Source organism: Lissotriton vulgaris, chromosome 5 (assembly GCF_964263255.1).
Source record: "Lissotriton vulgaris chromosome 5, aLisVul1.2, whole genome shotgun sequence".
NCBI classification, from domain to species: Eukaryota; Metazoa; Chordata; class Amphibia; order Caudata; family Salamandridae; genus Lissotriton; species Lissotriton vulgaris.
Genome location: NC_141693.1, coordinates 1,037,892,178 through 1,037,906,187, shown reverse-complemented (window position 1 = coordinate 1,037,906,187; position 14,010 = coordinate 1,037,892,178).

Genomic DNA, 14,010 nt, shown 5'->3' with positions numbered 1-14,010 from the left:
GTATTAAATGACAACCCAGGACTGGCAACCTTGTGCAAAAGGAACGAACAGACCTTTCTAATGAAGCGAGAAATATGAATAACAATTAAAGGTAAAATAGCCCTAGACAGAGAATGGTGAATGACATGATTGATTACAAGACGTAAGCCATCCCCGATGACAAGTTTGATCTGAAGCATTATTTGATGAGACAGGTGCTTGGGAGACACGACACTGAAACATGCCTAAGCATATATCCCTTGGAATTCATTGGCGGAGGGTTACATGATGTTGACATGGACTCCTGTAGAGATGGTAATTTGGGAACCCGACCCCCTGCGGAACAGAAGGACAGACTGTCTCAGTGTGCTCGTTAGACCAGAGCCGGACATGCCCCAGTGGAGAAACGCATGTGTCTTACACAACAAGCACTGTCAAGACGAGCACACCCGCCCCAGAATGCCTTATTTTATTTATGTATCTGTGTACTTATTTCTTTTGTTTTAAATAGTGCCAAATGCTGTGTTGAGGCAGCTTTAAACCACATTATTCGGATACATATAGAGAAGGGCACAGTTAGGTGAGTGACTGACAGATCCATTGCCAAGACGAGCGGAAACCCCATTCGAGCTCTTAACAGAGTGGAATCAATGACTTTATATGGCGCGCTTCACTCTCCCTACTGCTGTATAGCTCTCTGTACCACATAATGGCCCTGGTGGTACTCCTAACTACCCAGACTGGGCATTGGCTCGATCCACTCTAGAGAGTAACATGGACAATATATTCACAACGTCTGGCTCAGAGGAGGGCCCATTCCATGATAGGAGGTCAGCAACCAATGATTTCAATGAAATACACATACTTAAAAACTTAAAAGAAACATTTTAACGGAAGGACAATGTTAAAGACATGCAATTAACCTGAAAATTACATTATGATCAAAAAAAGCAGAACAACCTAACCAATATTTTTCATTGTGTTAGTCATTAGAAAATACAGAAGATCTACACCCGAAAATATGGGGAACAATAGTATACCACGTATCAAATCCATGCTAAAGTTTTAAACATTTACAAATATTCAAAATTTCACCACAATTACAACAAAAAATGTATGGTTTTTCAGTAATGGTTTTCTCATGAATGTATTTTGTATATGAAAGCGCAAACAGGCTCATTTGTCAGTTATGGTATCATAATAAACGTTTTGAAAATGTTTTTAATAAATGTTTTTAATGGGTCACTGAAATCTATGGTTTTAGGAAAACGTTTAAGAATATATCTTAGTGTGGTAATGAAAATCCACTCTGAGTGGGTTAAAGCTCCTGGAATGTGGTAGCTTGGGTGGAAGTACAATGCATGTAACAGACGTTAGGCACTTAGGTAATAGGTAAACCTGTACTTAATCTTACTTGCACAGGAAGGCTCTCTGACGTGGCTCTTTTGTGGGTGTTTGTACTCCATAGAGTAACTGCTAGTACAAGGAGAGTCAAATAAAGTGATTATGACTAGACTACAGGACGTGTCACTGATGACCTGTAAAGTTTCTTGTGATAATAATTGTTCATATTTGGTCTTTTTTGTATGTCTTCTGGCATTATGTTTGTCCAAAATAAATAACAAGACCAGGGCCTGAATGTCATGTTATGTTATATAATTTATAGAGCACATGGCTGCCCCAGCAATGGGGCGTCCCAGCGCTAGTTTCAGAAACATATTTGCAGAGAAGCGATAGGACTGGGTAAAACTACGCCGGAAAGAGCCAGATTTTCACAGCCTTTCTGATGGCCCAAATAGTTCTGAATGTTCCTAATGGTCAACAGAAGCCCATTCCACTGGGCCAACGCCATCACACGGAATGAGCACCCTCCAGCTTCCCCTCTTCGGACTTGGGGGAACACACTCCAGGTGAAGGTCTGAAGAGGGGGCGTGGGACATACAGAGATAGCAAATTGGATAGGATAGGGGGGGCTTGGGACTGTTGTAATCGAATCTAGGCCCCTAGTGTAATTTTCCAGATTTATGCCCTTATATAGGTATATTTATCATATCCTTATTTAGGCATAGAAATCACTACCCTATTTGGTATCAGCCATACAGCCCAAATACGGCATGGGTACTTCCATTAGGTTCAGAGATTTAACAACGATTTCTTGGAAAAATCCGCCTTCAGCAGCTAGGAACTTCCCCATGCTTAAATATTAAGTTCTCCAAGAACTCCTGGCATTTTCCAAGATTTTAGCCTTTAAGTGACGTTATTATCCTGAAATTTCTGAAAGCTCACGTCAAAGATGTATTAACAATTCGTTAACTGCACGATTTAAGCACAAACCATACACAAGTTATTTAAATTCTTATTTTCTTTCTTTATCCTTTTGGTCTTGCTTCAGACAGCCAACACGTGTTTCGTCGCTTACAAAGGGAAATCGTCCCGCAACTTCTCAAGGCTATATCCTTTTTGATAAAGACCTTTCTTTTGTGGTGATACTTCCAACCCACAAAGGGATTCAGTATCTTGTGCGACGTCAATAAGGCAGTCCATGCATCTGAGTGATCCTATTTTGTCCCCAAATCTTGAGCTCATGAGTCTGATGGTCTCGTCCATAAACGTTGCTCTCTGTGTAGCTCGAGTAAGCGGCGAAACACGTGTTGGCTGTCTGTAGCAATACCAAAAGAATAAAGAAAGAAAATAAGAATTGAAATAACTTGTGTATAATTTGTGCTTACATCGTGCACTTAGCGAATTGTTGATACACCTATGACGTGTGCTAAGGATTTCTTTGTACATTGTTTGAAAATGCCACTTTTAGAAAGTAGGCATTTTCTTGTTTAACCATTCTGTGTCCTTCTGCCTGTTTGTGTATTGTTTGTCTGGTTTTTGAGTGACAGGGGCAGGGGAGGTGTATTCTCTCAGACAGCCACCGGGGAGGGGGGTTTGATGTGTGTTCTGCCTTTCCTGAATGAGTCAGGGCGGGGCTGAATAGACCTGGGCTGCATTCAGAGTAGGGGGGAGTTCTCACTAGCACCTGCATAGGCCTGGTCTGCATTTAGAGTGGTGGGAGGAGATTTTTCTTGCAACTGAATAGGGTCTGTCTGCCTTACACAATGCTGTCTCCACCTCCTGCCCGGCAGCTGCACCAGAGAGGGCAGGACTGGTTTGGACTAGGCTTAGAGACCCTTGCACAAAAAGTACAAAGACATTTTGGGGTATAAATATTAGACCAAAAACCCCTGAACTTTAGACTACTTCTGAAATGAAGAGGAACCTTTGCGGAGGAGAAGAGCTGGAGAAACTGAGGAGAAGTACTAACCTTGCTGTGTGTCTGTGGTTGGCCTGCAGTTGCTGTTTTCTGCCAAGGAAAGGAGAAGGACTTTGCTGTGTGCTGTGTCCCCTGCTTGAGGAAAGTCTCCAAGGGTTTGAGTAGAGCTTGCCTCCTGTTTTGTAGTCTCATGAACACAAAGACTTCACCCCCAGCTCCCCTGAAGTTCCTTGCTGGGAGTTCTGACCTGCCAAGAGGTGCCTGTGACCGTCTTGGGCCTCTGGAGGTTGTTTCTGCTGTTGAGAGCTGCCAAAACCAACGCAGCGCTTGTCGCAGCGGCAAGAATCGAACATTGAGGGATCGTGGCTAAAAAAGGTTGATGCAGCGCCGCTTGCCACATCGTTCACCGATGCACCTGGATTTCCACACATCGTCCCTGTGCGGCAAGTTTTCCCCGATGCACCTCCCGCCGATCGGAGTCGTCTCAGAATTGATGCATCGCTTTCCCCTATAGACCGGACCCGACGCACTGCTTCCCTGTGTCCAGCGGAACAGTCGCATCGCATCCCCAAAGGTCTCAGGAAATGGTGCATCTCTTTGTCGCTGCAGCTGTTCGGCTTGGTGAATTTTGTCGCAACGACAGGCACCTTGCAAGAAAACACGCATCCATAGTTTTCTATGGACTCAGTTGCTAAAACCTTTTGAAAGTAATTTTTCTTAATACTTGTATGTTGGATTTTTGTTGTATGGGTATTGTTAAATTTAGATAAAGATAATTTATTTTCTAAACCGCTGTGGTGTCCATTTGTGGTGTTGTCACTGTGTTACTGTGAGAGTTGGTATAAATACTTTACACATTGCCTTTGGGATAAGCCTGTCTGCTCGTGCCAAACTACCAAGGAGGTGATCAGGGCTTATCTAAAGTGTGTTTCCTCCTTACCCTGACTAGAAGCAAGGTGCCCTATTTGGACAAAGGTACCTACCACTGCCAACTAGAGACCCCCATTTGTAACATTCGTGGTCAGCGGTGATGATTTGAACTTGTATTTGTCCCTGACCCACAGTGATTGGTGTACATCACTAGTTTAGCGCAGACCACTACGCAACCACATACTGTTTTATTTTTGTTCTATTTTTTATCTGACCCATGAGTATCCACGCACCATGTCTCTGAGTAGTAAACCAGCAAATGAGGCTGCAGAATTGGAGTTTGACATTGAAATGTTAAGTAGTTTCAAGGTAGAGCAACTCAAGCAGTTCTGCAGGAGCTTTGGATGTCCCATAAGGAGCAACTCTAGGAAAGAGGAGTTACAGAAGGCCTTAAGGGCCTGGTGGGAGGCCAGAGAAGCTGGGGAGACAGATGACGCAGATGTAGATGGGGGTTTGCCAGAAGGATGTTTCAGATCCCAGGATTGGTCTGTTGGTAGAACAGCCTCTAGGGTTCACAGCAGTCGTTCTTCCAGGAATTTTTCTCCAGAGGATTTGGAGAAAAGGCAAAGGGCCAGGGATTATGCATTGGAGGTCATGAGACTAAAGGCAGAGGAGAGCAAGAACACTTATGCCTTGGAAGAAAGGAAGTTGCTTTTGGCACATGAATTGAGAATGAGAGCTTGTTATGGAGCTCGAGAGGCTTGAGGCCATGAGTGTCTTAGCCAAGGAAAAGAAAAAGTCTTTAGCTCATGAACTGAGTTTGGCTGGGTTGGAGGTGGAGTCCAGCTCAGATGATGGCAGCGAAAATGCAGTGTCTAGTGCTGAGAGAGTAATACACACACCCAGAGATGTGGTGCCTGACTTGAAGGAGGAGGTTTACATACACCAAGGGGTTCAGGGTTATGAGGTAGCTAGGCCTGGGCATAGTACTACGCTACACTCGAGGAGCGTGCGTAGTTTGTGCTACTACACGCTACACGAATTGCACATAGCGCAGTGCAAAAGCACGTAGTTGGCATTTTTTACTTGCTTGCGGTCCTCAACGTCAAGTTGGTGACCACAAGTGAGCAAAATCAACATTCCAGTGAGACTTTTTCCTCGTTCACGATCAGCAGCATCAAGTTGCCAATCGTGAGCATGGAAAATAAACCTCCCGTGAGATTCTCAATGCGGGGAAGTCAGGTTTCTCATTGTGAGTGGTGGCATATGCTCGCGACTGCTCGTGATAAGCAACTACCAGTCCGCATTGAGAAAGCTGCAGCTCGAATACAAATCTACTCGAGCGGCAGAAAACGACCGCTTGCACTGTGCAAGATGCGTTTGCAATGATTGCACAGTCCGGACAAGCATCCGGCACTGTTCAATCAGTGCTAACAGCTTTTTCCCTACCGCACTACGCAGTTCGCGTAGCTATGCGTAGCGTGAGCAGTGCGAAGTGCACTTCGCGTAGCTACGCGTAGCGCTACTACGCAAACTACGCCCAGGGTTAGAGGTAGCTCCAGTGATGCACAGTGTCCCTAATGTGTATTGGGGAACTGGCACAGGGGTTCATATTCCTAGGGGTGGGAGGGACTGTCAGAGAGAGGGGCGGAAATAGAAGCTAGGAGGCCTGATTTGTGATTGAATGTTTGAATTTTATTGAATAAGCCAAGTGGTAACAATGGGCTTCCAATTAGAGGTGATATGGGTAGTTCTATTTACGTTCTTCTGCTAAGTCTTCTGGCTTCTCATCTTCCCATGGGGTTCTTCATGGGTCATAACTTGATTGATGCCTCCCCAGAGTCTCCCCAAAAGAAGAAAAGAGCGGTCAGTTGACTGGCCTATCTCTACAGTGGTTTAACTGTCACCACACCCAAAAGTAAAGGACTTTAAAGGAACACAAACAAAAAAGGAAATAGAAATGTGGCTTAGACTAATCCTCTGAGTTCAGGCAAGACAACATGGGCTCTCTACATGTGGTCTGGTAGGGGATCTCCTCTCCCCTATTCAAATCAGGCGCCGGATGCTAAAACATGGGGTAAAGGGAGGAAAAAGTAGGAAAATAAAGGAAAGGAAAAAGTTTAAACAAATAGAAGGGATGAACGGACTGTGATGATAGCTACACGGTCTTTACAGAAGTAATGGCGCAAAGTCAGCTCTATTTAATTTATCGGGGAAATTATCGGGGAGTGTAGGATAACAACAACCAAAGAACCAAGGTGCAGTACTGGCCTAAGGGGTTTGAAGGTTAGGTTTCAGTTATGTGCACTCACCCCTTTTAACCCCTTCCCCCCCTTTCTGGTCTGTGTCACTCACTGTGTCGGCGGCTTCACAGCGTCCTCCGGGGGCGTCCACCAGTCTTCTGACCAGCTCTCCACGTCCTCCCCGATGTCTTCCACTCCTTTAGCTACCGCCTCGATCTCCCGGTCTTCCGGCACTCCTTCCTCCACGCGTGGATCCCTTGCTCCCTTGTTCAGTTGGCTTCTTCCTTGTTCCATCTCCAGGCCCCTCTTCCTCCTGCGTCATCTCCCTTAGGGCTGGTTGCCCTGCCTCTTCCCGTTAGTCCCTCGTCACCCATTCGTTGGTCTCTCCTTCATTGGCCGCTTCTTCCTGTAGAGAGGAGGGAGGTGTTGGGGTTAGCCCGTCCTGTCCACGACCGTCTCTGGACCTGCAGGAGCGGAATAGGGTGAGTCTCAGTCCTCAACCCGGACCACCCTTTCACAGGGACACTCTACTGACTCTAGATGCGATGTAAAGTGTGAAGGGTTCCTCCATGGTAGAAGCCTTGGTGTGTATGGAGACCGCCCAGAAGAGTTTGGGTTGAGTGACAGAAAAAATTCAGACAGTGTCTTGCCAATCTCAGGAGAGTGGTGTGGGGTACTTGTGTGAGGCACTGGATGCTGAGGCAAAGGGTAGCTTGGTTAACACATGTATGGGGCTGTGTGATTCGATTGTTGGAGAACATGTTTTAAGTCCCTGTTTTCCAGAGCTATGCCAACAGCCGTTTGAGTGTGAGTTCTCTGACCCCAGGGAGCTTGCATTGGAGGCAGACCTTTTGTTGGATTCCAGAGGGTCTGAAGAATCCATTGGGAGTGAACCAAGTCAGGTAGGGGAGGTTGTTGGTAGCCCAGATAAGTCCTGGAGTAGTGGGAGGGGTGTAGGGTCCCACATCCTGTCTCAGGGGAGCAGGCGTGGGTGTGGACTGTGTCCCAAGGTGCCTGAAACCCAGTCCCCAGGCATGGTTGGTTCCATGAGTGAACACCAGGAGGGGGGGCCTATTCTGTACCGAGAGGCCATCCCCTGAGGGGCATCCCAAAGTGTCAGGTGGACTGGGGGGGCTATTGTAGCAAGCACCCCACCAGTCATGATGTCTGGCTGCACCACTCCAGTGGGGAGGGTGCATGAGTCCAGAGAAAAGGGTGTGGGGGTGCGGTTCCCAGTGGAAGGACCAGGGGGTCAGGGGTTGCCAGCTCCGAGGTCAGAGCTCCCCAGGACTGATCCTGGTAAAGCTACTTCTGGCTTGGGGGGTCTTCATGCTCTGTCAGATGGACAGGAGACTGGAGACCTGCGCCAGGTGGACTCTCGCACACTTCATGAGGAGTGTGTTTCCCTTAGGGGGGTTGTCGGTGTACTCCCCATCAAGTCTTGGGTTGCCAGGCATAGGTCCAGCCTAAGGGTACAGACCCTGGGTTGGAGGACCAGGTTCATGGTGTCCCCCTGACCTAGAGGAAGGGGCGACTGCTAACAGTGCCCCTACCAGCTTGGCTTCTGGGGGTACTGCTCCAGGTGGGAGAGTGTAGAGCCCCATGGAGGAGGACCGGGTGTGGAAGAGGCCACCCCAGTCCTGTGTCCAGCCTCAGAGTACAGACCATGGGCTGGTGTACCAGTTGCAGGATAGCACCCCAGAACGGGTGGGAGAATTGTGCAGAACACCTGGCACAGGTGCCCTGACAATTCTAAAATTGAAGGGGACTGCTCCCAGTGGGGGGATGCAGATCCCTGGGGAGGGGAACAGAGTGTGGGAGAGCCCGATCCCATCTCCTGTCCAGCCGCAGGTTACAGACCCTGGGCAGGTGGACCAGTGTCAGATGCTATACCTGACTTGGCAGGAGGGAGAGTGGACAAAAGGTGCAAGGTACCTAATGCTTCCGCCGCCCCACTTTCTGACACCACAGAGTTTAGAGAGGCCTGAAAGGCATGAGGCCTGGCTCTCATCACTGACAGTTGTCAGTGGGCACTGTGGCTTACTGTCCTGGTAGACAGAGTTGTCCCTGGGAGGAGGACAGGAGTCACACCCGGTGGGGGGACTGGGCCACACCACTGTGTTGGCCGTGTGGTTACTGTCTGCCTGTTGGGACACATAGGTGAGCAAAGTAAGTTTAGGTGTTGCACAGCTGGGTTCCACAGGTGAGGAGATGGGTTAGCTTAGTGGGCCCAAGGGTATGGATAGACAGATCCAACTACGTTCAGAAAGGAGTAGAACGGAAAGAGATCTCTGCTTTTGCGGGCCATGTTCCATTTTCTATCGCCCCAAGCAGGGAAGCCCATCGAGGTGTGGATTGGTCTACCATGGCTTTAGGCTGGAAGGGGGTTGTGTTGAACTTGGCTCTTTTTGCATGGTTATCCCCAAACTTTTTGCTTCTTCATCCTATTTTTTTCTGACCTATTGTTGTTGGTTTTAGGACTCTGGGCACTTTACGCATGTTACTGCTGATCAGTGCTAAAGTGCATATGCTCTATATGTAAATTGTTATTATGATTGGTTCTCCATGATTGGCATATTTGATTTACTGGTCAGTCCCTAGTAAAGTGCACTGAGTGTGCTGGGGCTGGTAAATCAAATACTAATAGTGGGCCTGCAGCACTGATGTGTCATTACATGAGTAGTTCTGAAATGGTAACTCATACCTGCTACTGCAGTGTATGTTAGCAGTTGTTAACTGCCTTGTCGACTTATCAAGTGCACTCACTTGCCAGACTCTAACATTCCCTTTTCATACATGTCAGTCACCCTTAAGGTAGGCCCAAGGTACCCCTGTGGGCAGGGTGCAGTGTAAGTGAAAGGTAGGACATGTAATGATGTGTGTGACATGACCTGATAGTGAAATACAGCCAATTTCGTTTTTCACTATTGAAAGGCTATCTTGCCCCATAGGACAGAATTGGGAATTCTTTGTAACATTTTACAAGCATATCTTCCCATAGGGATAAGATGGAAAATATAGTTTAGGTTTTCTGAACTCAGAATTTTTACTAAAGATGGTTTTTAAATTGTGTGTTTGAAAATGCCACTTTTAGAAAGAAGGCATTTTCTTGTTTAACCCTTCTGTGTGGCTCTGCCGGTTTGTGTATTGACTGTCTGGTTTTGGAGTGACAGGGGCTGGGGAGGTGCATTCTCTCAGACAGCCACCGGGGGGCGGGGGTTGATGTGTGTCCTGCCTTTTCTGAATGAGTCAGGGCTGGGTTGAATAGACCTGGGCTGCATTCAGAGTAGGGGGAGGAGTCCTCCCAGCACCTAAATAGGCCCAGTCTGAATTTAAAGTGGTGGGAGGAGATTTCCCTTGCAACTGAATAGGGCCTGTCTGCCTTACACAATGCTGTCTCCACCTCTTGCTGGGCAGCTGCACCAGAGAGGACAGTCCTGGTTTAGACTGCACTCAGAGACCCTTGCACAAACAAATACATTTTGGGGTATACGTATTAGACCTAAAACACCTGAACTTTAGACTACTTCTGGAATTAAGAGGAACCTTTGCCAAGGAGAAGAGCTGGTGAAACTGAAGAGAAGTACTGCCCTTGCTATGTGTCTGGGGTTGGCCTGGAGTTGCTATGTTCTGCCAAGGAAAGGAGAAGGACTTTGCTGTGTGATGTGTCCCCTGCTGAGGAAAGTCTCCAAGGGCTTGAGTAGAGCTGGCCTCCTGTTTTGAAGTCTCAGGAACACAAAGACTTCCCACCCAGATACCCTGAACTTCCTTGCTGGGAGTTCTGACCTGCCAAGAGGTGCCTGTGACTGTCTTGGGCCTCTGGAGGTTGTTTCTGCTGTTGGGAGCAACGCCGTGGTGCGACAAGAATCTCCGCCATTGCCGTGCAGCTGCTGAAACCAACACATTGCTTGTCACCACGGCAAGAATCGACAAATCGAGGGATCGCTGCTAAAAAAGGTCAGACACAGTGCCGCTCGCCAACGCCGCATCATTCGCCGACCATCCCAGATTTCAATGCATCGTCCCTTTGCTGCAAGTTTTCCCTGATGCATCACCTGCGGATCGGAGTCATCTCAGAATCAACGCATCGCTTCCTCCTACAGACGGGACCTGATGCACCGCTCCCCTGAGTCCAGCGGAACTGTTGCGTCGCATCCACAAAGGTCTCTGGAAACAAAGCATCTCTTTGTCATTTGGTGTTTCGTTTTACTGTGGTTGTTTGGCTTGGTGAATTTTGTCACAACGACAGGTACTTTGCAAGAAATCATGCATCCATAGTTTTCTAGGGACTCCGTTGCTAAAGCATTTTGAAAGTCATTATTCTTAATACTTGTCTGTTGTTTTTTTGTCATTTTGGTATTGTTAAGCTTAGATAAAGATACTTTCTTTTCTAAACCGGTGTGGTGTCCATTTGTGGTGTTATCACTGTGTTACTGTGAGTGTTGGTACATATACTTTACACATTGCCTTGGGATAAGCCTGTCTGCTCGTTCAAGCTACCAAGGGGGGGAGCAGGGGTGATCTAAAGTGTGTATCCCCCTTACCATTACTAGAAGCAAGGGTCCCCATTTAGACATACTCTGCCAACTAGAGACCCCCCATTTCTAACATCGGGTTTTGGTGGTCCGGAGTCCTCCCAGGTCTCTTAGGGGCCTGTAGAATGGAGAAGTGCTGGAAGTTCTCCCAGGCTTTTGGAGGCACAGAAGCTTACAAGGTGAGCTGACTTTGGCGCAATTGACAGAAACAGCAAATAGACTGGCAGGGTTGCTGCCAAGCCAGTTGCTTCTTCCACAATTCTTGCTTTAGGCAGCTCTTTGGTCCTTCTTCTTTGATCTGATGTTCTGGTGCCAGGGGCTCCCTAAATACTGAATTTAGGGGCATTAGGGGATTACAGGATAGTAGCTAATAGGATACTTACCCCTGGGATCACTCCCTAGGGGAAGTGCAGATGTACCCTGTCCCAGAGTTCCTAATTCTGCCATCACAAAGATGGCAGACTCTGAAATGTTGTGTTTTCAGTAAGAGGAATGTTTGTCCAAGTGTAAGTGGGTCAAAGAGGATGCCATGTGAAAAGGATATGTTTACTATATTGAGGAAGAGCAAGAGTGCTTCTTCAGCGATGGACTTCATGAATTTCATGAATACGGATGTTAGTAAAATCAGCATTTGACAGGGTTTCACAGGATGCTTTCTTTCATTTGCAGCTTGGAGGGATTATATTATAGTTTGCGTTTTTCTTGCTTTTGAGTCCCTCATAGCATTTTCGTATTCATGTATTCATTGTTACTGCATGGTTTGCTCATTAGTTTATAGTTTATATTCATTATATAGTGTGGGGCTTTGATGTAGGTTGGCAGTGCATCAATAGCTGATATGTTATACATTCTATAGGGTGATTTATAAAGTGTAGTACATTTATTCAAAAGTGTGGGAGAAAATCACATCTTTCCTTTTCACACGTTACATCACAAACAAAAGGGCCTATTCTCTCATAATATTGCGGAGTAATGGCATATATGTCAGATGCACAGGCATCAGGACAGAGTGGACCTTCAGATTTCTGGGGGGGAGGGGGGAATAAAAAGGGTAGAAACCCGGCTTGAGGGCCATGCAGTGGCGCCAGCTAGTGCTATATGTTTCTTTCCCAGCCAATGCAAGGCAAAATAAAGACAGAAATTGACCTCGCTGCAGACTGAGAAACATTAAAAAGCGAGGAGTGAAAGGTATGCTTGTAATAGGTATGCACCTGTTACAACGCATTCGTTACTCCGCACTACCATTACAACGCGACTTTTATAACGCATACCATTACAACGCATTGCGCTGGGGGGCGCTATAGGATAGGGAATAAGTATAATTTACTATCCAACACCTTCCCTAGGGTCCACGGGGACTGGAGTTAGAATAGTAAATTATACTTACCACTATCCAGCACCCCAAAGCGCTATGCATTGTAATGGTATGCGTTGTAATGGTCGCGTTGTAATGGTAGGTAGTTGTAACGGTATGCGGAGTAACGTCATACATCCCTTGTAATACGGCCACTTAAGAACCTCCTTTGTATGGCACTTTTGGTGCTAATGCAAATATCGGCTAGAACTAATAGGTAGTGATTTTGATACACATAAATTTTGTCAAAGATTTGGCTCAAAGATCATCATCTAATATTTTGCAATGTTCGTATTAATATGTATCATATTTTTACTTTGCACCATTATTTTAATTGTTGCAATATCGTTAATTTATATAATCTATGTTAGAACCTGACCTTAATCCAGACTAATATAATAAAGAGAGAGCCCAAACCTTGGCGGCGGGTAATCTCAGGAACCACAGCACCAATCACAACACCCAATACAGCGTTGGAAAGGGCAGTGGCAGCAGAAGGACATAGGCTATGCACAAGCCCACCATATTCATTTAAAAGGTAAAGAAAACGTGCCTGCAAAGTAGTCCCTTGTGGGCGTGTCCGCGTTGTGCTGTGGACGTGTGCTGGGGGCGTGACAAATGCTGGGGGCGCGTGGTACAATCCGCCCTTCATGCCATGTCTCATATCGTGTGCTTATCCCTCCCTGCTCCCTTTAAATACCCCTGCACCCCATAATCATATCCCACCTTTACTCCTTAATATACCCCAACACCCTTAAACACGAACCCATCTTAACCCTATAAATATACCCTGTACCCCAAAACCCAAACCTATCCCTAAACCCTAAAAATACCCATGTACCCTAAAACCCAAACCTAGCCCTGAACCTCATAAATACCCCTGTACCTCAAAACCCAAACCTACCCTTGAACCCTAAAAATACCCCTGTACCCCAAAACCCAAACCTAGCCCTGAACCCTGAAAATACCACTGTACCCCAAAACCCAAACCTACCCTTGAACCCTAAAAATACCCATGTACCCCAAAACCCAAACCTAGCCCTGAACCCTGAAAATACCACTGTACCCCAAAACCCAAACCTACCACTGAACCCTAAAATAGCCCTGTACCCCAAAACCCAAACCTAGCCCTAAACCCTTAAAATACCCCTGTACCCCAAAACCCAAACCTACCCCTGAACCCTAAAAATACCCCTGTACCCCAAAACCCAAACCTAGCCCTGAACCCTAAAAATAACACTGTACCCCAAAACCCAAACCTACCCCTGAACCCTAAAATACCCCTGTACCCCAAAACCCAAACCAAGCCCTGAACTCTAAAAATAACCCTGTACCCCAAAACCCAAACCTAGCCCTGGTCCCTTAAAATACTCCTGTACCCCAAAACCCAAACCTACCCCTGAACCCTAGAAAACCCCTATAACCCAAAACCCAAACCTAGCCCTGAACCCTAAAAATACCCCTGTGCCCCAAAGCCCATACCTATCCCTATACCCTAAAACTACCCCTGTACCCCTTAACCCAAAACTATATCTGAACCCTTAAAATACCCAACACCCCAAAACATATACCTCAGTACCCCAAAACATATACCCCTATACCCATACTGACCTTATCCAAACATTAAAAAAAATATATGCTTTTACCATTCATGCATTTACAACAAATTTCGTTGTAAATGTATGCGTGGTAAAAGCATATAAAATGTAATGCCATGCGTTATAATGGCATTGCGGAGTCATGGTACTTTCGTGATGAAAGTATGCG